The sequence below is a fragment of the Hippopotamus amphibius genome, chromosome 1 (genome assembly GCF_030028045.1).
Source record: "Hippopotamus amphibius kiboko isolate mHipAmp2 chromosome 1, mHipAmp2.hap2, whole genome shotgun sequence".
Lineage (NCBI taxonomy): Eukaryota > Metazoa > Chordata > Mammalia > Artiodactyla > Hippopotamidae > Hippopotamus > Hippopotamus amphibius.
In genome coordinates this window covers 190,518,635-190,545,358 of record NC_080186.1, presented here as the reverse complement: position 1 = coordinate 190,545,358, position 26,724 = coordinate 190,518,635, and the positions used below count along the sequence as shown (strand labels likewise).

The following is a 26,724-nucleotide window of genomic DNA, read 5'->3' as shown; positions in this document are numbered from 1 at the left end:
CCTCCTTTTCATAATCTCATCCACTGCTTTTCTATGAAGTTCTTATATATCTACATAGCTCTTAGATAATGACGTGCCAAGACTGGCCATGGCAACCCAGCATCATTCTCAATAGCTATTCTGAGAGAGCCTGTCTTATCCCAGCTCTGTGATGTGGGTTCCTTTACATTCTCTTCCAAGTAATAATAGAATGGATTCTTCTCTTTCCCTGTCTCTCTACATTATTTTAAATAATTTACTAAAGAAGTCTAACACTAGATAGCTTTTTTCATTCCATTTTTGTTCAACTACACTTACTGATATTTATGTCAATGATAAAAACATTTTTATTCTGTCTTCTTATGTCTCCTCACATACTGAATAAGCCCTATGCATTTTATGTAGTTCACTTACTATAAATGTATTTGCCAGTGTTAAATGATCTTCTGTGGCATGCCAACCAACTAACAATTCTTATTTTGTTGAGTAAGTTTTACCTCACGACATCTACCAGGCTATGAACAAATAATCTTTCCATAAGATCATAAACATTAGAATTTACTAAAATTTATACTCTGAATTTATGTATTTTTGAATTATTTTGTAACATAATGGAATGGTCAGTTTCAGTTTGTATCTCCAGGGGCTTATTCAAACATTTTAAAGACTGAAATAAATTGAAACTAGCTTGAGAAAAGTTTGGATAATTAAATCTTAAATGTATCACAGGTTGGAATTAATTTAAATCATATTTTCTCTTATTAAGTAATATTCCAACTGAAAAAATCTCCTTCTCCATTATAAATATCCTAAAATACTATATGAAAATTTGTGAGCCTCTGTAAGGTTTATCACACCCTAATATAATCTGTAAGATATTCCTTTTGAATTCTAGAATATATTAACACAAACTAAAACTAAAACAGTGATGATTGGCTTGCAATAACTAAGTGGATTATAATTTATTTTTCTACTTAATATCTAGATCAGGCTAGTTAGATTATTTTTATCTATAATGTAAACACTTTTAAGCTTATTATCATGTGATTCTTGCTTATCTTAGAGGTACTCTCTATGCCTCTTTGTGAAATTTCTTTATTATTCAGTTTCTTGTTATGTGATTTTCTCTTCCTGAGACCTAAGAAACATTTTCAAGGAATCCAAAAATACATTATAGTCAATTTTAATAAATTGTCAAGTAGGTTCAGATTATTTCATGTAAAATCATATTAAGAAGAAATGACTTCTGTGAGGAATTATAAAGGCTGGATTTGAGTAGAAGGGCATATCTGAAGTTTATAATGGAAGAAATAAAATGTATGATCTCTCTGTTACTCCTTACTTCCCAAGCTCAATGGCAAAGGGCACTGTCACCAACACATAAAGTAATTTTGGAGAGCAAGAGGAAGGGACCAAGCTAGCAATGTGTCTTTTCCTGTACCTATTATTTGCTGTTTCTGACTATTCCATGTTCTCCAGACACACACTTCCTTCTTCCTCAACCCCAGTGTGACAGGCACATTTGTTATCAGTGGCCTTATTGAACATCTGGTCTAAGTCAGAGGTTTTCCTCTTAAGGAACTATAAATTTTACAGGAACACCAGATGAATATTTTTCTTTTCTACTGGAGAATGAGGAAGTGTTTTTCTTACTAGAGATCACAACAGAATTAATAGAAGACTATTTTTCTTTTCTTTTGAAAACAACATGAACTTCAAACCATATAACAATATGATTAATTGGTTATTTTATTAAATAATATTATAAGCTAATTGGCTAATAGAAACATTAATACTATTAATTGGTAAATAACATTTGGGGGGAAGTCAGCTTGAAATTTTTTTTTAGTCCACCATACTAGCTTCTGTGTCAGAATTCCTTCTTCTAAAAGTGGAAAAATTATAGTTACTACCCTAAGGTTATTTTGAAAATTAAATGAGACAGTGTTTATAAAGTGCTTAATATAGTGTCTACAACATCATAATCTTTCAATACATGTTAACTCATTATTTTTGTTATTATTATCTCTGAGTTGTTCTTATATAGTAACCCAAGGGTATTTTAGGATTACACTATGATATGTTAGCTATTTGTTTTCTTCCAGAGCATATTATTTCATATAAAATAGTAGTAAATATAAACCAACTACAGGTAAAAATCAGTTACAAATAGAAAACAAAGTAGTCATATTTAACAATTATTAATGCAGTACTAAAATAGATGACAAAACAGAGCTCAGCATGAATACTTAGTTTCTTCATAAACATTATCCAGGATTCCTGGGTCAAAAGGATTCAGAATAACAGTTACAGGCTATTGGGTAGGTAACTCTAAAATCAAAAACAGTATGAAGTATACACGATTCTCATTTCAAGCACGCCTCAAGCAAGGTAGACATTGAATGAAAAAGATTTAAAAAATGTTCTAAAAAGAATTACACATAATAAGCAAGAAAGATGCTAGAAAGTGTCACTGTTCCATTGCGTCTCTACCCTGAAATTCTTCAAACAATGCCTAATGGTCATTTGCTGGTTAAAGATTAGTCACCTCAGATGAAAAAAAGTCTGTTAAATTCTGATAGTTACAACTTTCTTATGGAATTATCCTTTTTTAGTGAAATACTTTGGAACATTATTGCAATGTTCAAAGTAGGAAGAAGAAATTGCTCAGACTGGTTTTTTAGACTAAGTCTCTAAAAGGAAGGAAAAAGTATCTCAATTTATTACTTTTTAAAGAAACTATAGTTCACTTGAGGTCTGGATAAAAAGAAGACATTCTGGTTAATAGCAACATTATCCCATGATCATAAAGAGGTACCTGCCATTTATTATGTTAATGCGTGCCAACTGATGAAGGAATTGGATATAATGTACATCTCTCTCAAGACAAGTATAACAATAGGAAATCTGAGCATGACATATTTGCTGGGAGAGCAACATATTAGGATAGGTAAAGGGGTAATACGAGAGGTAATTTGATTTCATGAACTCCAAATGACTTTGGAGACTACACATGAAATTTTGTGAGTGATCACAGCGAGGTTGGAAAAGCCAAAGATCAAACCCCATACCTTCTGGCTTCTTGTGTTTCTTTGTCTTTTCCTTAGGCCATCAAAAGATGCATTCAGTCTCTGAGAAAGAAATTTCTCATTGAAGTGAAACTTAGTATAATAAATAACGTAATACCACTGTTTGTAAGCTCGTGTTTGTCAACTTAATTTGTCATTCTTCTTTATATAGAAAAGAAATACTCATTATCTCTTTGTTCTTTACTGAACAAATTAGAATTTCTATGAAGTCTGCAAGTTGGTAAGAGCAAATAATATATGGAGATAATGGAGTATAATAATATATAGAGATAAGGAGTATAGAGATAAGGAGTATAGAGATACTCCTTTAAAAGTACTAATCAAAAGTTTAAGTGAATAATAACTGGACAATTAAATGTAAGGGCAGACAAAGATGAGACTTTTCAAAATTCTGATCCTAGAATCAAGTACTTAAGTTATTTGAGAAAGATATTCATGCTAAAAGAAATAAAATATTATTTTGTGCAATCAAAATAGTCAACAATCCCCATCTTTCTCCAGGACCAAATCTAAATTCCTTCAATGATCTAAATTTACCTACATCTTACCATTTCTCTAATTAAACTGCTTATTCAAGGAAAACTGTTTAATGCTTAATCTCTGAAAATAATCTTGTGTGTCCCAATTTTAATATTTACTCGTACTTTATGTCCTTTCTCCATGCTCCGCTAAAATCTGCCTTTTGTTCACAATGCAGGTGAACTCAGTTCACCTTTAAAATTTCTCTTATCATCTCATCGCATGGAATTCTATCCCTCCTTTAATTTTCCCCAGCATTTATTACGATCTCTATCATTAGATAGAGAACTAGCCCTAGGATGAGGACCTTGGAGAGCTTGTCTTTGGAGTCCTGACATTTAGTACTGTACTTTGTATAAATAGATGTGTAGTAATTATTTTGTACGTAAGGATGCTGTTGATGAAATGAAATGTAATACAATTGTTAATACAGATATACTACTTGCAGAACATTCTACAAGGAATTGTTACTTGACAAACCTAGAGAGTCTCACTGTCACCTGTATATAAGTAATCTTTCTATCACTCTAAATTCTATTACAGAGAGGTTTGATTCTTTAGAAGATTGAGAGAGATGATTTTAGAAAATAAATTAAATTTAGTGTTATCTACTTATAAAACATCTGATTAGAGGTTATTACGTACTAGTTACTAGTTGGGCAAAAAAATCAATGACTGCAGAATATACAGCTATCATTCTATTTTTCTTCAAATAGAAGAAAACTTTTGTCCTATTCCATGTTAATAATTCTACAAATAGAAAATGAACAGATTTTTAAAATGCATTAACTCTCTGACAATAATTTAAGCTATGTTCTTTAGTGGCTGTAGCTACCTTTAGCTCTAAAGGATTTTTAAATTTAAAAATTTAAATGGCTTAAATTTTTAAGTGGTTGCTGATTTTTACAAGTGAAATAAAAGGTTAAATAATCAGCATATTTTTGTATTAAATGTGAAGTGAATAATTTCCCACAAAATCACTTAATTAGGAAACTACAAAATAATAGACAAAATTATTAAATAAAAACTGAGCTTGCTTGCAGTTGAGAGTAGAGGTAGATGAATGATCAAAGGAAATATTTCATGGTATTTACTGAAAAGTTTGTAGCTTATACATTTGCTTTACAGCCATGAGCAAGTGCCATTTTCAAATGACCAGAAGAAAGCAGCTCATTTTCCCATGTGAAATTTTAAACCCTCCTCCCATCACTGAGGCAGAGGTAATATTGATGTCTGCAGCGTAAAGCTTAGCACTCAGATGCAAGTAGCTCAAGCAAAAAATCCATGTGAACACAAAGAGGATTCCTCTGGTTGGCCACCATGAATTCAGTCATATGGCTTTGAACCCAAGTATCCAAAATAAAAATCAAACTCTGAGTTACATAAAGCATATTTCATTCCCACAGAATTTTTTTAAAATACATTAAATAATTATATTTTTGCAGTTGGGTAGTTACAAGAGGATGTGGCACAGAGATAATCCAAAGTTTCCAACTCAAAACTTTTTCAATGTTTAAGTGGACACATTTTAAATGAAGTAAACTTTCTGATTATTCAAATTATAAATATACTAACAACATATTATATAGACAAAGCATTTGTCATTAGTATGAACTTGTGAAGTCACTTTAGCTAGGTTTAAGCAAAAGGGGGATGGTTTTACAATGATTGTAAGAAGCAAATGAATTCCTGGAAAGGCAAGAAAATCAGGCTTAGAAAGCTACGCAGCCAGGAGTAAAACCCAGATTACACTAGGATAACGCATATCCTAACCCTCCAAGCAAGGCAGTGTCTGCTACGTTTAGAATCAGCCACCAATTTCTTTCTTCAGAATACATAGATATGTGTGTGTGTGTGCACATGCATGTATAGATATATTTATATATCTATATATAATTATACATGTAGATAGATTATCAAATTTGTGTAGGTCTTCTTGAGCCATGTGACTTTGGATTGTTCTCAATACAGCCTTTGATGTTTTCATATAAGACTGGGTTAAGAAAACACTCCAGATATTGTTTTTTTTTTTTATTATTTTATTTTATTTTTTTGGGGGGTACACCAGGTTCAATCAACTGTTTTTATACACATATCCCCATATTCCCTCCCTTCCTTGACGCCCCCCGCCCTCGAGTCCCCCCAACCCTCCCTGCCCCAGTCCTCTAAGGCATCTTCCATCCTCGAGTTGGACTCCCTTTGTTATACAACAACTTCCCACTGGCTATCTATTTTACAGTTGGTAGTATATATATGTCTGTGCTACTCTCTCGCTTTGTCTCAGTTTCCCCTTCACCCCCCGCCCCCTCCCATACCTCGAGTTCTCCAGTCCATTCTCTGTATCTGCTTCCTTGTTCTTGTCACTGAGTTCATCAGTACCATTTTTAGATTCCGTATATGTGAGTTAGCATACAATATTTGTCCTTCTCTTTCTGACTTACTTCACTATGTATGACAGATTGTAGTTCTATCCACCTCATTACATATAGCTCCATCTCATCCCTTTTTATAGCTGAGTAATATTCCATTGTATATATATGCCACATCTTCTGTATCCATTCATTTGTTGATGGGCATTTAGGTTGCTTCCATGTCCTGGCTATTGTAAAGAGTGCTGCAATAAACATTATGGTACAAGTTTCTTTTGGGATTATGGTTTTCTTTGGGTATATGCCCAGGAGTGGGATGACTGGATCATATGGTAGTTCTATTTGTAGTTTTTTAAGGAACCTCCAAATTGTTTTCCATAGTGGCTGTACCAACTTACAGTCCCACCAACAGTGCAGGAGAGTTCCCTTTTCTCCACACCCTCTCCAACATTTGTTGTTTCCAGACTTTGTGATGATGGCCATTCTGATTGGTGTGAGGTGATACCTCATTGTGGCTTTGACTTGCATTTCTCTGATGATTAGTGATGTTGAGCATCTTTTCATGTGTTTGTTGACCATCTGTATGTCTTCTTTGGAGAAATGTCTATTTAGGTCTTCTGCCCATTTGTGGATTGGGTTATTTGCTTTTTTGGTATGAAGCTGCCTGAGCTGCTTGTATATTTTGGAGGTTAATCCTTTGTCCGTTGTTTCATAGGCAATTATTTTTTCCCATTCTGAGGGTTGCCTTTTAGTCTTGTTTATGGTTTCTTTTGCTGTGCAAAAGCTTTTAAGTTTCATGAGGTCCCATTCATTTATTCTTGATTTTATTTCCATGATTCTAGGAGGTGGGTCAAAAAGGATGTTGCTTTGATGGATGTCAAAGAGTGTTCTGCCTATGTTTTCCTCTAGGAGTTTGATAGTGTCTGGCCTTCCATGTAGGTCTTTAATCCATTTGGAGTTTATTTTTGTGTATGGTGTTAGGAAGTGTTCTAATTTCATTCTTTTACATGTTGCTGTCCAATTTTCCCAGCACCACTTATTGAAGAGGCTGTCTTTTTTCCATTGTATACTCGTGCCTCCTTTGTCAAAGATAAGGTGCCCATATGTGTTTGGGCTTACTTCTGAGTTCTCTATTCTATTCCATTGATCTTCCTTTCTATTTTTGTGCCAGTACCATACTGTCTTGATCACTATGGCCTTGTAGTATAGTTTGAAGTCAGGAAGCCTGATTCCACCTACTACATTTTTCCTTCTCAAGATTGCTTTGGCTATTCGGGGTCTTTTGCGTTTCCATACAAATCGTAAGATTTCTTGCTCTAGTTCTGTGAAAAATGCCATTGGTAATCTGATCGGGATTGCATTAAATCTGTAAATTGCTTTGGGTAGTACGGTCATTTTCACGATGTTGATTCTTCCAATCCAGGAACATGGTATGTCCCTCCATCTGTTTGTGTTGTCTTTGATTTCTTTCATCAATGTCTTAAAGTTTTCTGCATACAGATCTTTTGCCTCCTTAGGCAGGTTTATTCCTAGGTATTTGATTCTTTTTGTTGCAATGGTGAATGGGAGAGTTTCCTTCATTTCTCTTTCTGCTCTTCCATTGTTAGTGTATAGGAATGCAAGAGATTTCTGTGCATTAATTTTGTATCCTGCTACTTTACTAAACTCATCAATGAGTGCTAGCAGTTTTCTGGTAGAGTCTTTAGGGTTTTCTATATATAATATCATGTCATCTGCAAAGAGTGATAATTTTACTTCTTCTTTTCCAATTTGGATTCCTTTAATTTCTTTTTCTTCTCTGATTGCTGTGGCTAACACTTCCAAAACTATGTTGAATAACAGTGGTGAGAGTGGACACCCTTGTCTTGTTCCTGTTCTTAGAGGGAATTCTTCCAGTTTTTCTCCATTGAGAACAATGTTGGCTTTTGGTTTGTCATATATGGCTTTTATGATGTTGAGGTAATTTCCTTCTATGCCCATTTTCTGGAGAGCTTTTATCATAAATGGATGTTGAACTTTGTCAAAAGCTTTTTCTGCATCTATTGAAATGATCATATGGTTTTTATCCTTCAATTTGTTGATATGATGTATCACGTTGATTGATTTGCGTATATTGAAGAATCCTTGCATCCCAGGGATAAACCCCACTTGATCGTGGTGTATGATTTTTTTAATGTGCTGTTGCAGTCTGTTAGCTAGTATTTTGTTGAGGATTTTTGCATCTATATTCATCAGTGATATTGGTCTGTAGTTTTCTTTTTTTGTGACATCTTTGCCTGGTTTTGGTATCAGGGTGATGGTAGCCTCGTAGAATGAGTTTGGGAGTGCTCCGCCTTCTGCAATATTTTGGAAGAGTTTGAGAAGGATAGGTGTTAACTCTTCTTGAAATGTTTGATAGAATTCGCCCGTGAATCCATCTGGTCCTGGGCTTTTGTGTGTTGGGAGATTTTTAATCACTGCCTCAATTTCTGTACTTGTGATTGCTCTGTTGATGGTTTCTATTTCTTCCTGGTTCAGTCTTGGAAGATTGTATTTTTCTAAGAATGTATCCATTTCTTCCAGGTTATCCAACTGATTGGCATATAGTTGCTTGTAGTAGTCTCTCATGATGTTTTGTATTTCTGAGGTGTCCGTTGTGACTTCTCCTTTTTCATTTCTAATTCTGTTGATTTGCATCTTCTCCCTTTTTTTCTTGATGAGTCTGGCTAATGGTTTATCAATTTTGTTAATCTTCTCAAAGAACCAGCTTTTAGTTTTATTTATTTTTCTTATGGTTTCTTTCCTTTCTTTTTCATTTATTTCTGCTCTGATCTTTATGATTTCTTTCCTTCTGCTCGCTTTGGGGTTTCTTTGTTCTTCTTTCTCTAGTTGTTTGAGGTGTAGGGTTAGGTTGTTTATTCGATCATTTTCTTGTTTCTTAAGGTAGGACTGTATTGCTATAAACTTCCCTCTTAGAACTGCTTTTGCTGCGTCCCATAGGTTTTGGGTTGTTGTGTTTTCGTTGTCATTTGTTTCTAGATATTTTTTGATTTCCTCTTTGATTTCTGTAGTGATTCCTTGGTTGTTTAAGAGTGAATTGTTTAGCCTCCATGTGTTTGTATTTTTTGCAGTTTTTTTCCTGTAATTGATATCTAGTCTCATGGCGTTGTGGTCTGAGAAGATGCTTGATATGATTTCAATTTTCTTGAATTTGCTGAGGTTTGATTTGTGACCCAAGATGTGATCTATCCTGGAAAATGTTCTGTGTGCACTTGAGAAGAAAGTGTAGTCTGTCGTTTTTGGATGGAATGTCCTATAAATATCAATGAAGTCGAGATGCTCTAATGTGTCATTTAAAGCTTGTGTATCTTTATTTATTTTCTGTTTGGATGATCTGTCCATTGATGTAAGTGGGGTGTTCAAGTCTCCCACTATAATTGTGTTACTGTCGATGTCCCCTTTTATAGCTGTTAGTATTTGCCTTATGTATTGAGGTGCTCCTATATTGGGGGCATAGATATTTACCATTGTGATATGTTCTTCTTGGATGGATCCCTTGATCATTATGTAGTGCCCTTCCTTGTCTCTTTTAATAGTCTTTACTTTCAAGTCTAATTTGTCTGATATGAGTATTGCTACTCCAGCTTTCTTTTGACTTCCATTTGCATGGAATATCTTTTTCCATCCCTTGACTTTCAGTCTATATGTATCCCTTGGTCTGAAGTGGGTTTCTTGTAGGCAGCATATAGAAGGGTCTTGTTTTTGTATCCATTCAGCCAGTCTGTGTCTTTTGGTTGGAGCATTTAGTCCATTTACATTTAAAGTGATTATTGACATGTGTGTTCCAATTACCATTTTCTGAATTGTTTTGGGTTTGTATTTGTAGGTGTTTTCCTTTTCTTGTGTTTCCTACTTAGAGAAGTTCCTTTAGCACTTGTTGTAAGGCTGGTTTGGTGGTGCTGAATTCTCTTAACTTTTGCTTGTCTGGAAAGCTTTTGATTTCTCCCTCAAATCTGAATGAGATTCTTGCTGGGTAGAGTATTCTTGGCTGTAGGTTTCTCTCTTTCAGGACTTTCAGTATATCCTGCCATTCCCTTCTGGCCTGCAGAGTTTCTGTAGAAAGGTCAGCTGTTATCCTGATGGGTTTTCCCTTATATGTTGTTTGTTGCTTTTCTCTTGCTGCTTTTAATATTTTTTCTTTGTGTTTAATTGTCGTTAGTTTGATTAATATGTGTCTTGGTGTATTTCTCCTTGGGTTTATTCTGTATGGGACTCTCTGTGCTTCTTGGACTTGGTGAATTATTTCCTTTGCCATGTTGGGGAAGTTTTCCACTAGAACCTCTTCAAATATTTTCTCAGACCCTTTCTTGTTTTCTTCTTCTTCTGGGATGCCTATAATTCGAATGTTGGTACGTTTAAGGTTATCACTGAGGTCTCTGAGGCTGTCTTCTAGTCTTTTTATTTTTTTTTCTTTTTCCTGCTCTGTGGCGTTTATTTCTCCCATTCTATCTTCCAACTCACTTATTCGTTCTTCTGCCTCAGTCATTCTGCTGGTTATAGCATCTAGAGTATTTTTAATTTCAGTTATTTTGTTATCCATTGCTGTTTGTTTTTCTGAGTTCTTATGAACTGTTTCTTGTACTTTCTCTATTTTGTTATCGAGATTTTGTATCATTTTTACTATCATTACTCTAAATTCTTTTTCAGGCATTTTTCCTATTTCCTCCTCATTTATTTGGTCTTGTGGGGTTTTTTCCTGCTCCTTTGCCTGCATGGTGTTTCTTTGTTTCCTCATGGTTGTCCAAGCTTTTGGGGTTGCTTGTCCTGGTGATAGAGGTGTTTATAGAAGACGGTGCAAGCCTCAGACTAATGTCCAAGTATTGGAGTAGACGAATATTCAGTCGGCTATGTCAGGCTCCCCGCAGCCCTTTCTGGTGTCCGAGGCCGTCTGCTGGTGTTCAGCTGGTTCTCTGTGGGAATGACTGCGTCCTTCTGTGCATTCCCAATGCATCTGTGGAGAGGGATGCACTCCACGTCTCTCTACTTCGCCGCCATCTTTTTTTCCCCCCAGATATTGTTTTATATATATACAATTAGGGTGGATAAAAATGGGGAAGAAGCAAGTTTATTTGTGGTTTGTTTATCCATTACAAGAACCACTTTTGGTATCCTTCATGTCACTGTGCCCTGAAAATATTTGGATTGCAGCTGGAAGGGGAGGGTCAGGCAGGTTTAGGTAAATAGAGCTAATTTAGGTGTGTGGAGCCTATTGAGTTCTCTTCTTTCCCTTTATTCTTCTAACTTAAACAAAAATAATTTTGCCATATGTAGAGGAATGTTGTCAAGGATTAAAAAGGAAAAAAAAACTGGATTAAGGATATAACATGCAGGCAATCACAAAAAAATGAACCTAAAAATGGTAAGGGACTTAGCTAATGTCTTTAACATCCATGAACCATGCCGCTGAGAGTAAACCCTGATTTCTGGCGTAAAAAAGGCATTAACTAAATTCAAATTCAACAGAATGTTTTCCTCCACTTTAAATTTCATTTTGTACAGAAAAGCATTCTTGTCTTACACCCAAAAAAAGGTTTATTTGTAAACATTCTCTTTTGTAGTTATGCAAGTGTTAGCAATCTAAGTGATGGTGTACTTTTCTCCATTCTTATTCCTTTCTACTACTTTGTCTCCAGTAATTTTTCCTCCTTGTGATGTAACTCTCTCTTAAAAGAAAGACGTAAGAGAATTTACTGTGCTAGCAAATTTCATTCTTTTTGTTGTTTTTTTGTTTTGCTTTTATTGTCAAAACCTGTGTATATTTACTATGTGTTTTAAGAAGAAAGATGATTGTAGCTTTTTTCAGATGAAGGTGGTTAAACTGTATTGTAAACATCAAAAGAAAAAATCTACAGCTTAACAAATCCAACCAGTGAATGATATACAATATCTTTAGTTTTTCTGATGACAATATTATATACTAACAATATTTAACTTAGACAGCCTTCTGGTACATCAAAGAATAAGGGTGTTCTCCATTATTTTAATTATTGTACAACATATTTGTTTAAAATAAAAACAAAAATAAACAAGTGTGACCTAATAAAACTTAAAAGCTTTTGCACAGCAAAGGAAACCATAAGCAAGACAAAAAAAGACAACCCTAAGAATGGAAGAAAATATTTGCAGTGAAGCAATGGACAAGGGATTAATCTCCAAAGTATACAAACAGTTCATGGAGCACAATATCAAAAATACAACTCAATTAAAAAATGGGAAGAAGACCTAAATAGACATTCTCCAAAGAAGACATACAGATGGCCAAGAGGCATATGAAAAGATGCTCAACATCACTAATTATTAGAGAAATGCAAATCAAAACTACAATGAGGTATCACTTCACACTGATCAGAATGGCCATCATCAAAAAATCTACAAACCATAAATGCTGGAGAGGGTGTGGAGAAAAGAGAACCCTCTTACACTGTTAGTGGGAACATAAATTGATACAGACACCATGCAGAACAGTATGGAGGTTCCTGAAAAAACTAAAAATAGAATTACCATATGACTCAGCAATCCCACTCATGGGCATATACCCTGAGGAAACCATAATTCAAAAAGATACATGCACCCCAATGTTCATTGCAGCACTATTTACAATAGCCAGGTCATGTAAGCAACCTAAATGTCCATCGACATATGAGTGGATAATGAAGATGTGGCATATATATACAATGGAATATTACTCAGCCATTAAAAGGGGTCATTTGTAGAGACATGGGTGAACCTAGAGACTGTCATATAGAATGAAGTAAGTCAGAAAGAGAAAAACAGATATTGTGTATTAATGCAATCATGAGGAATTTAGAAAAATGGTACCAATGAACCTGTTTGCAAGGCAGAAATAGAGACACAGACATAGAAAACCAATGTATGGACACCAAGGGGGTCCGGGGGGGGTGGGATGAATTGGGAGACTGGGATTGACATATATACACTAATATGTATAAAATAGATAACTAATCAGAGCCTGCTGTACAGCATAGGAAACTTTACTTAATGCTCTGTAGTGATCTAAATGGGAAGGAAATCCAAAAAAGAGGGGATATATGTATACATATAGCTGATTCACTTTGCTATATAGCAGAAACTAATAAAACATTGTAAAGCAACTATACCCCAATTTTTTAAAAAATGTTTTTCAAAGAGTATAGTTTTAGAAAATGGAGCTGATTATTTGCATAATGAAAGGCATCTTAGCAAAAGAAATTGTAATGAAAGATGCACTTCTGTAATTAACTTTTTGGCCTCAGTGTGATTTTCACTCTATTAGGAAAAACATAGAGGTTACTAGACTATAGACATTGATGAGGGAACAAACAACCTCTCTCCCAACTAAAATGCATTTTATTCATACAGATACTGATATACTTGAGGTAAAAAGATCTGGTGAAGTTCTCTTGGTCTATCTTAGCCAACAACACTACCTAGTAAATAACAAGATAAAACTGATCCCAAGATGTATCTGACTCATGTTTCCACTGAAACATGATGGTTATTACCCAATTGTGCTATTTTATTATAGTACCTCCCCTCCTCAAAAAATGCAAAATACAACAATCACAATATGTCCTTTTGTGAGTTAGGCAGGGGAAAATTTGTTTCTTTATTAATGCTTGATTTGAAGATTTTGTCTGAGAGTTTCCTGAGGGCTCTCTGAGTTACAAAGTTGTCTGGCAGACCTCTGAGGTGTGAGGTGTCCTCCCTATGGTGCTATTTTTCCATCTTCCAAATTCTAATACAGGGCAACAGGGGTTAGCCATAACTGTAAAAAAACAGTCAATTAGCCCCAGCCAAATGCAAGTTAAGGTGGAGCCACAGAGAAGAATATAACATTTTTAGGTCCACATAACCCTTTTCTCTACCATTTTGAGTGCAAAAAATATAGTATCTCTTAGTTCTAAAGAAATGAAAAAATTGTATCTAAGTGATTCCATAAATGATGTCAAGCAATAGTAAACAATGGTCACGTTGGATGATAAATATAAATAACAGCCAAGGGTAGCACCAAAGGATGAGCTATCAGAGACCACCTACAGACTAGGAGTGAGTCCTCCCAGTAGAGAAGGATGTAAATTTGGCACGAAGGGGACAAATAGATTTCCAGTGAGGCACAAATCTCATACACACATATTCCTGTTTGGACACAACTGACATTGCATCGTGCCCTGATAGAATTCAGCTACTTTGTTTTCATGTCATCTCTGTTCTCCTCAGCTCACTATTAGCTCCACGAGGCTGGAGATTTTGTCTGTTTTATTCACTGCTGAACTCTGAGCACCTAGAGAAGTGTCTGACCCATAGTAAGGGCTCAGTAAATGTTTATTAAATAAATGAACTCCAGAGAAATGGGTCTCTCCCTAAATCTGGCACACAGCCTGTTGCTCAGCAGAATTTCTAACCAGGCCTAGTCATCATCTGTTTTGTTCCTGTCTCTGTGCATTTTCTCAACTTCTTCTCTCTTTGTGCTATGAAATGAATGTTTGTGTCTCCCCAAATTCATTATGTTGAAGCCCTAATGTTATGGTGTTTGGTCCTTGGGGAGATAATTGGGACATAAGGGTAGAGGCCTCATAATGGGTTTAGGAGAGGAAGAGAGCTAGCCCTTTCTGTCTCTTCACCATGTGGAATGAGAAAAGTGCAGCCTGTAAATCAGGAAGAGGATGTTTACCAAGAATTACCGTACTGGCCCTCTGATCTCGGACTTCCAGCCTCCAAAACTGTGAGAAATAAATGTTTGTTGTTTAAGCCACCTGGTCTATGGCATTCTGTTATAGCAACCCAAACTGTCTAAGACACTTTGCCTATCCAAAAATGCTGCCCAGCTTTCAACTTCTACGTTTATCATATAGAAATATTTGATTATTTCAGAAATCATGAATTCCTATAGATTCATATTCAAAAATATATATTTGACTTAATTGAACTCTATGTTGCTCAAAAATATTGGTGCTGTCTCCATTCTTCCACTCGATAAAAATCATAGCCTGACTACACTTTGGGGGCACTATTTTAAGGAATTTCGGGTATATCAGAGAACAACAAAGAATCCTGCTGTTGAACAGAGAAGAGAGACAACAAATAAGTAAATTATATAGTATGTTAGAAGGAGAAAAGAAAATCAGAAAGGATAAAGGAGATCAGAACTGCTAGAGTGAGGGTCCAGGAATCTGCACTATAAATAGAGTGCAAAGTAAGTCATCGAGATTTTGAGACTGGGGAAAGATATGGAAGTTTTGTAGGAATTAATCATGTAGATATCTGGGGTGAGGGCATTCCAGGCAAAGGGTGTATTTGAAGTTGAAGAGCATCCTTGATAAATTGAAGGAAAAACAACATGGCAAAGTAGCTAAAACACAGTGTCCAAAAGGAAGCGTAGTAGGAGGTGAGATCAGGGAGAGAATAGGAAGCCAAATTATACAGAACCTGAAGCCCACATTAGGGACATAATCTTTAACTTGAGGAAAGAGAGGAGATATCCTAGGGTTTGATCTAACTTAGCTTTTAAAACTGAACCCTATGAAAGGACCATGACACAAATACCTCTTGTATACACAAAGCTCCAGTGCAGTATTGTGCTTCCATGTTGACTGGCTGAAAGGTAGATGAGCATTTTCATGCAGCACTGTTGATTTTGCAGAAAGCTACAAGAAGAGATCTATAAGACCAGTCTTCCAGTCTCTTAAGTAAAGCATTATCTATAAAGAAAGGCAGTATTATTTACTGGCTGAGACCACAGGCTCTGGAATCAAGCTGCATGGGTTTGAAAACCAAATCACCATATACTAGTTTCAAAGCTTCAATTTCCTCATTTTTAAAATCCCTACTTCCTAGTGGAGTGGAAGATGATGTAACTATTAAATGTGAAATTGTATGAAAGACACATACTACCATCATCTGGGAACAGAATAACAAGTTACTTGTATCCACATGATACCATATAGTAGTTGTAAGAATTTAAGGAGATAAACCAAGAAAGCACACATAGTAACCACTCCATAATGTATATAATTGCATATCACTATTATTGCTGTTGGCAAAACCAACTTTCAAAATACATTATTAAGCATTATGAGTTTTCAAGCAACAATTTAATACACTCCATTGTATTTAGCATGCAGAGTGAAAATGACAATTACAATAATTACAATTACCATTTTAATCCAGTGTAGTTCAACAAAAGATTAGATACTTGCATGAACACTAATAATGTTTGAAGAAAATTCATGACAAAAGAAATTGCAGCATCTAGGAACTAAAGGGTCAGAGAAATAACATAAATCAGAACCTTTCATAGTTATTGATATCATTCCATTTAAACGCTGCTTCTGTTTCTGTGGATGTTGTTCCTGAAACATGCTGTTTACTTCATATTTGTAGATGAATATATTTCACTAAGGCCATAAAAAAGGAGATAAAATTGTCCTTTCGACACTCCCATTTCCCACCCCAGTCATACCCCATGCTCAGGAATCAAGGACACCTCAATGGAATATTAGCTGTAGTCATTTTTCAAGTCAACTAGTAAGTATTTAATCAGTTTCTTGAAAAGATATATACCAGGTATTATTTGAGTTTTATCACAATGTTGCAAATTCTGAAATAGATTGGCATCTCTGTAAATTGCAGTTTCAATATGGATAATATTATTTTTCCCTTATAATCAGTTTGCAGTGAGCAACCTACCATTTTATCTTTACCTACAAGTTCTAGAGATTTTGCCCTTTAATTTAATGTCTAAATTGATTCTGTTCTCTCTCCACAACTAATGACTGTATTTGGTTCATTTTCAATAAAACTTAATGACTAAATTAAAAAGGTTAATCAGGTTTAAATAAAGATGAGGGTGACATTTCTTCCATATTTGTCTGGCTCTCAACCTACTTTCTGCTAACTTTGAATTCTGCCTTCTGTGAAAATTATGCCCTCTAAAAGCAAGTGCTGTGAAAAGGGCCATATGGGGCAAAATTGAGTTTTGGCATCCAAAATATAAGGGTATTTTTAAATAAAAACTTTATAACAAATGAGGTAGCCATTTAATTAACATTTTAGGTAGGGGTCATTGCTTTTCATTTGGATGAAGAGAAACTAAAGAGAAAATCCTGGGAGAAAATATAACATCAGAACAGTTTGCTAAACACTAAAAAATGGGCATGAGACAGTAACATGAGGTCTATACTGAATCCCATTGAAGGCTGTAATTAGCCCATGCTTCAGTATTTTGTACAATACAATGAAGCACTATTTTACCCAATATATCTTAATTAAAAGCAAAAACACAATACAACACAAAGCTACCATCAAAGAGGCGTTATTGGCACTCACATAATACAGAAGATGGGGAAGTATTTTGTTTTCTTTGTTTGGCAAGAAAATTGGAACTAGGCATTCTTATTTTCCACACAGCTCTCAATATAGAAGCATTTGTGAACCAAAAATTGCATTTGCACTGTAAATTATATGGATGAAAGCCACAGAGAAAGAGATAGTTTGTTGTTTTATAATTCAGTAGTAGTAATGGTTGGATTTCTTTTCCAAAGAAAATAATTATTGAAAGCTTGGTTTTTACCACAATAAGAGTAAGCTGAATATTCTAATGTACATGTTTTATATTCCTTTTTCACTAGAATGCATTAATTATGCAGTAACATTAAAATATACACACAAAATAATTTTCCTGTCACCTCAATTTTAAATTTTGAGTATCAAAGATATCAGAACTCTCCACCGTGGTCTGTTCTTTGTAATTTCCTAATACGAAAGAAGAAAAACAATGAAGTAAATGCTAGCTTATAAAAATTATGGACAAGTTCGCTCCCCAGAATCCAGTTATCTCTATACTGAACATAAGCAGAAAAAAAAGGTGAAATGAAGGTGATTCAAATACCATCAAAGATCTTTGATGTGACCATTCATACAGATTTTAGTCAACTTGAATGAGACAGCTGAAGAGTGAAAATGAAAATAGAATTCTAAATAATTCATATGAAGAAAGACAACCCAATACTTACATGAGTCAACCATAAGACAGAGCATAAGGAATGTCTGAAGATCTAACATATTTTCTTTTATATTTGATATCTAAGATGTTATTTCTAGCAAATTCCTCAAGGATTTGTGTAACAGTAATGCCTTACCAACCAGGGAGCAAAATGAACAATGATATACCAGCTGACTACTTCCACACAGAGTGCTGAATGAGTCTCTCTAAATTGCTATAAACCTTAACTACGATGGTTGGCTTATTCTGGCCGCTCTTGAAAAATGGGAAGAAGGAGAAGAGTCAGGAAAGTACAGGTTATCATTAGTATAGTCTAGAAGCACTGATTACAGATGAGGAAGAACAAAGATTATCTAACTTTTCTCAAACCATATAGGTAGTACCAAAAGGAAGACCAGAACCCAGGATATCTATTTCCCAAGTGTCTTCAATATCAACTTTACAATGATGAAATTTTTTTTAATATCCAAGACTGCAATAGATAATCTGAATAATCAAGTCAATCAGTAACTTGTCAACTGCAATCCAGAGGTGATTCTGCACCTGTTTATCATCCTGCTGACAACTTCCCCACGCATTGCCCCTTCACATAGTGGAACAGCAGATCCCCAAAATGTGCCGAGAAGGACAAGGAAATAATGCTCTTCAGTGAACAGCTCATAACTTATTTTCCCTGTGTCTGTTGTGGGAATTATGGAAACAGAACTGAGCTAAGCCAAGACTGAGGAATGTGGGGGCCTAAAATTAGATGAGATAAGAAGTTTGGGTGGACACTGTAGAACTAGAAAACTCAAGTTTAATGGGTCTACCTGAATCTATGTGGTATATAGTCTTGATTTTGGCAAAATTAGGTTATATCATCGAAGTGCTGGATCTGATAAATGTGACTAAAATAATGGAATAGAAATCACATAGAAATCAATTCGTGCAACATTTAGATATGTCACAAATACCTAATCAGCTAGTATTATATATTCGTGAAGATTTTATCACAGTGTAGCAGAATGCATTTGTAAAGATATATACTTCATTAGATTAAAATATTGATGGTAAAAACTGTATTCAAACCACGGCAGTACCTACTAAAGGTCAGTATAAGAAATGAGTTGGATAGACAAACAAAAGGAGAAGCAAAAATGAGGAGAGAAGTTGGAGGCTGAAGTCTAAATAGATGTTACATATAAACCACATAAATCCATGAATTAGTCTCCAATGTTGCTCACATAAACAAATCTCCCCCCAATCTACAGGAGAAAAGAAAAAGAGAGAATGGTGAAAAGGAGAACAAGAGTCATGCCTCTCCATTCCTTCTAGCCTCCTTCTGTTTATACCTATTAATGAATCCAACAGGAGAAGATCATCTCTAGGGGCAGAGAAGCATAGTTACTTTGGAAAAGTCCTCTTCTAGGGACTTACATTGTATAGTTTCTGTACTGGTGTTTTTAGAGAGGGAAATCTTCATGAGACAGTCTAAGTTTGATTTTGGAGTCAGAAATAATTTATTATATATTATTTTTTCAGTTAAATGAAGTATCTTCTTTCTGATTTTCACAACAGGCTATATATTTAAAGAACTCTATTGTGAAAACTACAACAGATTGGATTCATAGCAATATCTCTGTGGCTCCCTTGAGTCCAAATTTCCAATTTACCAAATCTCAGAGCTATGGGCCATTTTTGTGTGTAGAAAATCTTAAAGGCAGGGAAGGAGGCCATCTTTGCATCCTTTTCATGCCCAGAGTCTGGCAAGGTGACTGGTGGTACTTAGTAGGTACTTAAAATATATGGTGAATGAATATGTGTGTAAACATGGGAAATAAATCCTAATATGATGAAACTTAAAAGGGCTTGTTTTTATTTTAAAATAATTTCTTCTTTTATGTCAGGATTTAAAAGCATATAGTTTTTCTGTCATATAATTTGTACACTTTTTCTCTGTCCATTTGCTGTGATATCTAGGATTGCTTAAAAATACTATTTGGCTTTATTATGAATTTTATGATACCTCCAGAATTTAATCTGGAAATTTAAAATCTGGTCTTTATTATACTTATCCTGGATGATCTATTCACCTTTATATATATTTGGATACATTGGTAAATAATAACTTCTTTTTTCCAAAATCTAATTCAAAGAAATCCTTGCCTTTTTCCTTAGAAATATATGCATTCATTTGGGTCCCTTCTAGATCCCACACATCTTAAAACAGACATTCCAGGACTTGAGCTGTAAGTTGAATAACTAGAGGATTTAAATTCTGTAGGATAAAATTCAAAGATTTCTTGCATCTATATATTTTGTGCCTAATAGTTCCTTAATAATGTAATTTGATTCATGTCTAGATTGTTGAGATTTCAAACAGGGCTTTTATGTTTGCTTGTTTCTTTTTAATCACAGAATCCCTCTGTATTTTAAGAAGTTTGACAAATGAGTGCAGGATGGTGAGCAAATGCAGACTGAATACTGTCTTCAGAAAATCTCTGTGTGGATCTGTCACCATCATGGCTGCTAAAACATTCAAGCATTGTAGGAAACTAAATGAAATGGTAAATAATGGTCCTGTCATCTGAGCATAGATATGTGTTCGGAATGAATATGTTTTCTGTCTTAGTCTGGTCGGACTGCCGTAACAAAATACCATACATTGGGTGGTTTAAACAACAGAAATTTATTTTCTTATAGTCTGGAGCCTGGAAAGTCCAAGATCAGGGTGCCAGCATGGTTAGTTTATAGGCAGGGCCCTCTTCTTAGCTTGCAGACAGCTGTCTTTTCACTGTGTTCTCACATGGTGGAGAATAAGAAAAATCTCTCTTTCTCCTCTTATAAGGCCATCAATCCCATCCGATTAGACCCCTACCCTTAATTACTTCTTAAAAACTCTTAACTCCTAAATATAGCAACATTAGGTATTAAGGTATTAACATATGAATTTCAGGAAACAATTCATTCCATAGCACTTTCCCTTTAACTAATTTCACTTGAGCAGACCATGTGAGATAAATGCATGAATGCAGACTAAGAAAAAGTCAAAGTCAGAATCCACTTTAGAATAGTGGAAGGTCTCCTAAATTGAAATTTTGTTGTACCTTGAGTTATGGTTTTGCAATAATACAGATCTGACAAGGGCAGATACTGGGAAAATATGACCTAGTAGATGTGCTTTGTTCCATACGAAATTGTTGAAATAAATCAACAGGTAAATTTCTCTGATTTTAAGTTAGTTTTAACATAGTCTTCCAGTTATCCCTCCTAGGAGATTCTGAGCATCTGAAAATAATGACCATATTTTCCCATTTTAATTTCCTCATCCTACATCTGAGTGTACTCCAGTCCCTTCCTTCGCCTGCTGATTGCTGCCCCTAATGCTGCTGCACTATAGCACTAATATGATGCTCACTTCAGTGAGAAGCTTACTGCATATCTTGCTTTCATTTCCTGTTATATGTGCTATAAACATAGTTATTTCCATTCTGTTGCTTTCAGTCACATATGGCATTTTGAAACAGTTAAATAAAGAGATTATCAATATTAGATCTATCTCAGCTGTAAAACCTACATTTATGGAGAAATATGATCTATTCAATTTCATTTCTGAAAGCCCAGCATCCGAGCGATGGTCATAAATTCACATGATTACCCTAAGCATTAGATTTTGCATTTGGATCACTATTTAACTAGAAAAAGAAATCAAACATTCATGCAAGCAAGGAAGCAGCTCCCTATTAATGACATGTGCAAAGAAACTGCAATATATAAATGACTCTGAGTACCATCATCCATAAAACTTGACACTCAAACAAAATGACTCCGTAGTATCTCCTTTTGGGACAGGCAGCATGAAAAGAATATTAATATTTTGCCAAATTCAACATTTTCCAGGAAATCTCTTTATGAATTTGTCAGAAAAACTGAAATAATAGTAAAAATGATAAATGCTATTGTCTGTAAAAATACCAAATACATATTAACCAACATTTAATTGAAGACTTCCTCAAAAACTTTCAATAACATCAATTATTTTAAACATAATGTTATTATAATAAAGTCTGACTCAGATTCTAAGGAATTATGTACTTAAAAGTCACTTAACAAATTAAACTTCAAAAAACCCCACAATTTTAATGACTACAGAAAATAAGCTCACTTAGAACAATCTTTCAGTGAAAAGGAATGATGCTCACATATCTAAAAAAAATGTGAGAAATTAATATGGCACTTAATTTTGTTATTATCTGGGGAAAATTCTGAGAATAACTGAAAACCTAATGCATTTGATTCATCTATGTTCCTTCAGCCCCTCTCCTTAACAACACTCCAACTTATCATGAAGAGAAAAGGAAGTCATCAAAGGAAGTTGCTTTCCTGGCATTTTGACTATCTTCTCTATGGTTATTCTGATAGTATATCCCTTAGGAATATTTGGGGACTAAGACGTATAGATATTATAATTGAAAACCAAACAGGGGCTAATGTCCACCACAGGGGAGATAATTAGAAAAATCATGTATTGGGCTACTGTTGAGTATGATAATCAAGTAGAGCTCTATCATTTGATTACAAGCCTCATTCAGTACAGCCCTCGTGTCCCTGGGCATGAAGTGATTAAACAGTAAACATGCTGAGCTCTGGCTGGGGGTTATAGGGATAGCAGAGATAGGAGGAAAGGTAGAGAGTTGTTTATCAGAATAGCAAGGGAGTGTCATGATGCTAAACAGAAGAAAAGAGACCCAAATTGAAGAACAGTATGGGGAAAAACTCAGGGAGGACACCATGATGTCACATAGTCATTCCTGGTACTAAGCAGTAAAACAGGCTGCCCATATTCTACAGATCATTTTCCTGCCATTGGAAACAATTAATAGATTTGATAGTTTAAGAACAGAACTTTCAGATAAGCATAAGCCAGTGGTCATCATTACGCCTAGCTCTGCCCATTTTTAACTGCATGCCCACTCCACTAATAAATGAAAATCTCGATTGGCATCTTGCCACTATTAAAATGGTTCCTGGTAAATTCTGATTTACTAGGTTTAAGAGCTTCTGGTATGCGTAAACATAAATACCTTTGAAAAACCAACATTATCTTCTCTGAAGCAAGAGGATTTTTAAGCATGACATCTAGGAATAAGAGCAAGCTGGGAGATGTATTAAAGAAAGGTCCAGAGCAGATCTGACAAAAATAAAACATTTTGTTGCCTACACATTTAAGTGGGCCAGAAATTGATATTAAAATCCACTACATATTCTTTATAGCATATTTAAATGTTGACAAACTTTCTCGCTCATGGTCTGAGTTGAAGGAACATCTTAAGAAATTTGTTTGGTCTTTTTTTTTTTTCCGTCCAAATGGAGACTCATTATTTATTTAAGGACTTTCTCATGATTCTTCTGCTATGGGTTTAAGAACAAAATAAAAGTTAGAAAATATTTGGCCAAATCTCACATATAATACAAAAAATATGCCTTTGAAACTTGTTCCAGCATATTACAAAGCTTTGTCTAATATCTGAATATTTATCTAATCTCGGGTAGGATAATTTATGCTTATTTCCTTATTTCCTCCATTTCATCTCTTTATAGGATGCCCTTTTGGTGTGGGTAAACCATAAACCATACAATGTCATCTATTCGGTGAGTACATTTGGTTCTGAAGGTTTTATAACATACAATCAAGTATGAAACCTATATCTAATAATCTTTGACACTCACATGTGTTATCTTCAGAAACCTCAGGTTTAAATGCCTTAACCATTTCAGTAATGGTTAAACCATTACTTAAAGTAATGGTTTAAGTTCTGATTTAACCAGTCAATCATTACGTTAGGGGAGCATATACACTCTTTATGGCCACCATGAATTTTATAAATAAATACAATGAAAATGTAAGGCAACCTAACACTTATGCAAATAATTTGTCTATCAATAGTTATAAAATGTAGCATAAGTTCAAGAATATGAAATTTCCCAAAGCAGTGTGTCTTATGAGAACATGTAAGGAAGTGTTCTTTCTTTCAAAGAGCAAGCCTGTGGGGTAATTCTGATAATTGTTAAATGTCTGGTCTGCACAGATCCTTTGAAAAATGTTGTTTCTCATATGTGCTATGAATAAATGTGTTCCCATAGAGTTAACAGTGCTTTAGGTACTATATTTCACATTGGATATTAAGTTGTAGCTATTCAAGCTATGTTAAAAAGCTACTGTTTATAGTTTTATATATTTATTTAGAATACTGCCAAAGCTATATTCTTAATATGAACATAAAATCACACAAAACAATAATTTAAAAGATGTATAGTCTAATTATATTTTTAATGATTAAGGTTTAGATATTTTTCTTATGACCTTTGGGATTTTCTGAACCTAGATTTAAGTTTAAGCCTGCTCTAATGTTCCTGACAAGAATGCCTAAGAAATATTTTGAAATTGAGATCTAGAATATATGACATCACTGTGTATCTATCACATTTAAAGTAATTATTTTAAAGCTATATCTCTATGATACATTTTTGGTTACAAATGCATATTATAGTTAAAGAATGCCTTACAAAATGATATGTATGTTCTTGGATAGGAAAAATATTTAGAATGTTTCTGTTTCTATTCAAAGATGACATGAACTCCATCTTCAGGCTGTGATCTACCAATTATTGGTACCTAAATACATAGTCTTCCCAAATCATAACCCCTTAAAACCTTAGTTCCTTGATCCCTCTGCTTTAATACCACTTTTCAAATATTATAGTAAGAATGAAAATAAAATACAGAATTCCCTGGAATTTTAAACTATGATTCCCAAAATTTGTCCTATGAGATTACACATGTGATGATAAATATACCTTTGAAACCTTAAACTTATATAAATGCTGAATAAATATAAAATATTATTAAATATGAAATAGCTCTACAAAACTTCCCTTTTATTTACATTAAATTAGTTATTGAATTTTCATTACAAATATGGCTACCTATATTAGGGTTCCTCAGAAAAGCAGAATGAATATAATGTATGTACATATATAGAGTGCTATTTATTTTAAGGAATTGACCCACACAATTGTAGGGGCTGGCAAGTTTGAAATTCTCAGGGTAGTCCAGCAGGCTAGGAATTCCAGCAGGAGCTGATGTTGCTATCTTGAGTCTAAAGGCAGTCTGAATGCAGAATTCCTTCCTCTTCAGAAAACCTCAGTCTTTTTTTTTATTGAAGTGTAGTTGATTTACAATGTTGTGTTAATTACTGCTGTACAACAAAGTGATTCAGTTATACATACATATATATATACATGCTTTTTAAAGATTCTTTTCCATTAATGGTTTATCATAGTTTATTGAATTTAGTTCTCTGTGCTATACAGTAGGACCTTGTTGTTTATCCATTCTATGTATAAAAATTTACATCTGCTAACCCCATACTCTCACTCCACACCTCCCCCAGCCCCCTCCCCCTTGGCAACTACCAGTCTGTTCTCTATGTCTGTGATTCTGTTTCTGTTTCATAGATAGGTTCAGTTGAGTCATATTTTAGATTCCACATATAAGTGATATCATATGGTATTTGCCTTTCTCTTTCTGACTTACTTCACTTAGCATGATAATCTCTAGTTGCATCCATGTTGCTGCAAATGGCATTGTTTCATTCTTTTTTACGCCATTGTATATGTGTACCACATCTTTATCCATTCATCTGTCGATGGACATTTAGGTTGTTTCCATGTCTTGGCTACTGTATATACTGCTGCTATGAACATAGGTGTGCATGTATCTTTTTCAATTAGAGCTTTGTCTGGATATATGCCCAGGAGTGGGATTGCTGGATCATATAGTAATTTTATGTTTGGTTTTCTGAGGAACTTCCATACTGTTTTCCACAGTGGCTGCCCCAACTCACATTCCCACCAACAGTGTAGGAGGCAGAGAACCTCAGTCTCTTCTTTTAAGGCTTTCAGCTGATGGAATGAGGCCAACCCACATTGTGGAGGGTAATCTGCTTTATTCAAAATCTACTGATTTAAATGTTAATCATATCTAAAAAACAACTTCACAGCAACATCAACGGAATGGTATTTAACCAAACAACTGAGCACCATATATTAGCCAAGTTGACACATAAAATTAATGACCATACTATCTAAGTCAGGATGTTTCCCCTGTCTTTCTGAAAATCACACCAAAGCAGCAAGGAAAAGAAACACCACCCTGTAACCTCAATTTTCAGGAGAATCAGGATGCAGCTATAATAAGTTGCCTCCATCATACATGTGAAAGCTGCTAAAAGAAGTTTAGATGGTTAGACGTTATGAAGGAAGAAATCAAGGGGACATGGCTAGGCAGTTCTCTGACAGCATCAACAGCAAGTGAGAGGCTCTCTCAAAAGCGCAAAAGCCGCATCTCTTGAGCAGGAGACAACATGACCTCAGAATCAAGCTTGATAAGAGAATCTGAAGACATAGGATGTTGTGGGAATACACAAAGACACACCGAGGAGCCACATTTGTAGGAAGTGGTGTGTCTCTATGGCAGCAGGAGGGGAGGCTTTAAGTTGTCATGTCTGGAATGCTGCCTAAGATCTTCTCACACCCTACTCCCACAGGAACAATCTACAAATAGCTAGTTTAGGAAAATCCAACTTATTCAGGGATATGTACTATAAAAGGATATGGCACAGAATCAATATATAAATACTGTAAAAATGTAGTAAAGATGACAGAATTAACCAAAAGATTTAAAAAA

The 26,724-nt window shown here is 34.7% G+C and overlaps 1 long non-coding RNA gene across 1 annotated transcript in view; it reads left to right on the top strand.

Annotated features, from left to right (window-relative positions):
- The first annotated feature begins 20,399 nt into the window (after window positions 1-20,399).
- The window catches only part of LOC130855037 (uncharacterized), a 185,832-nt gene continuing 179,507 nt past the window's right edge, over window positions 20,400-26,724 (top strand). Inside the window, exons 1-2 of the long non-coding RNA XR_009054207.1 lie at window positions 20,400-20,542; window positions 23,577-23,627. This is a non-coding gene — a long non-coding RNA (uncharacterized LOC130855037). The remainder of the gene's footprint in view (window positions 20,543-23,576; window positions 23,628-26,724) is intronic.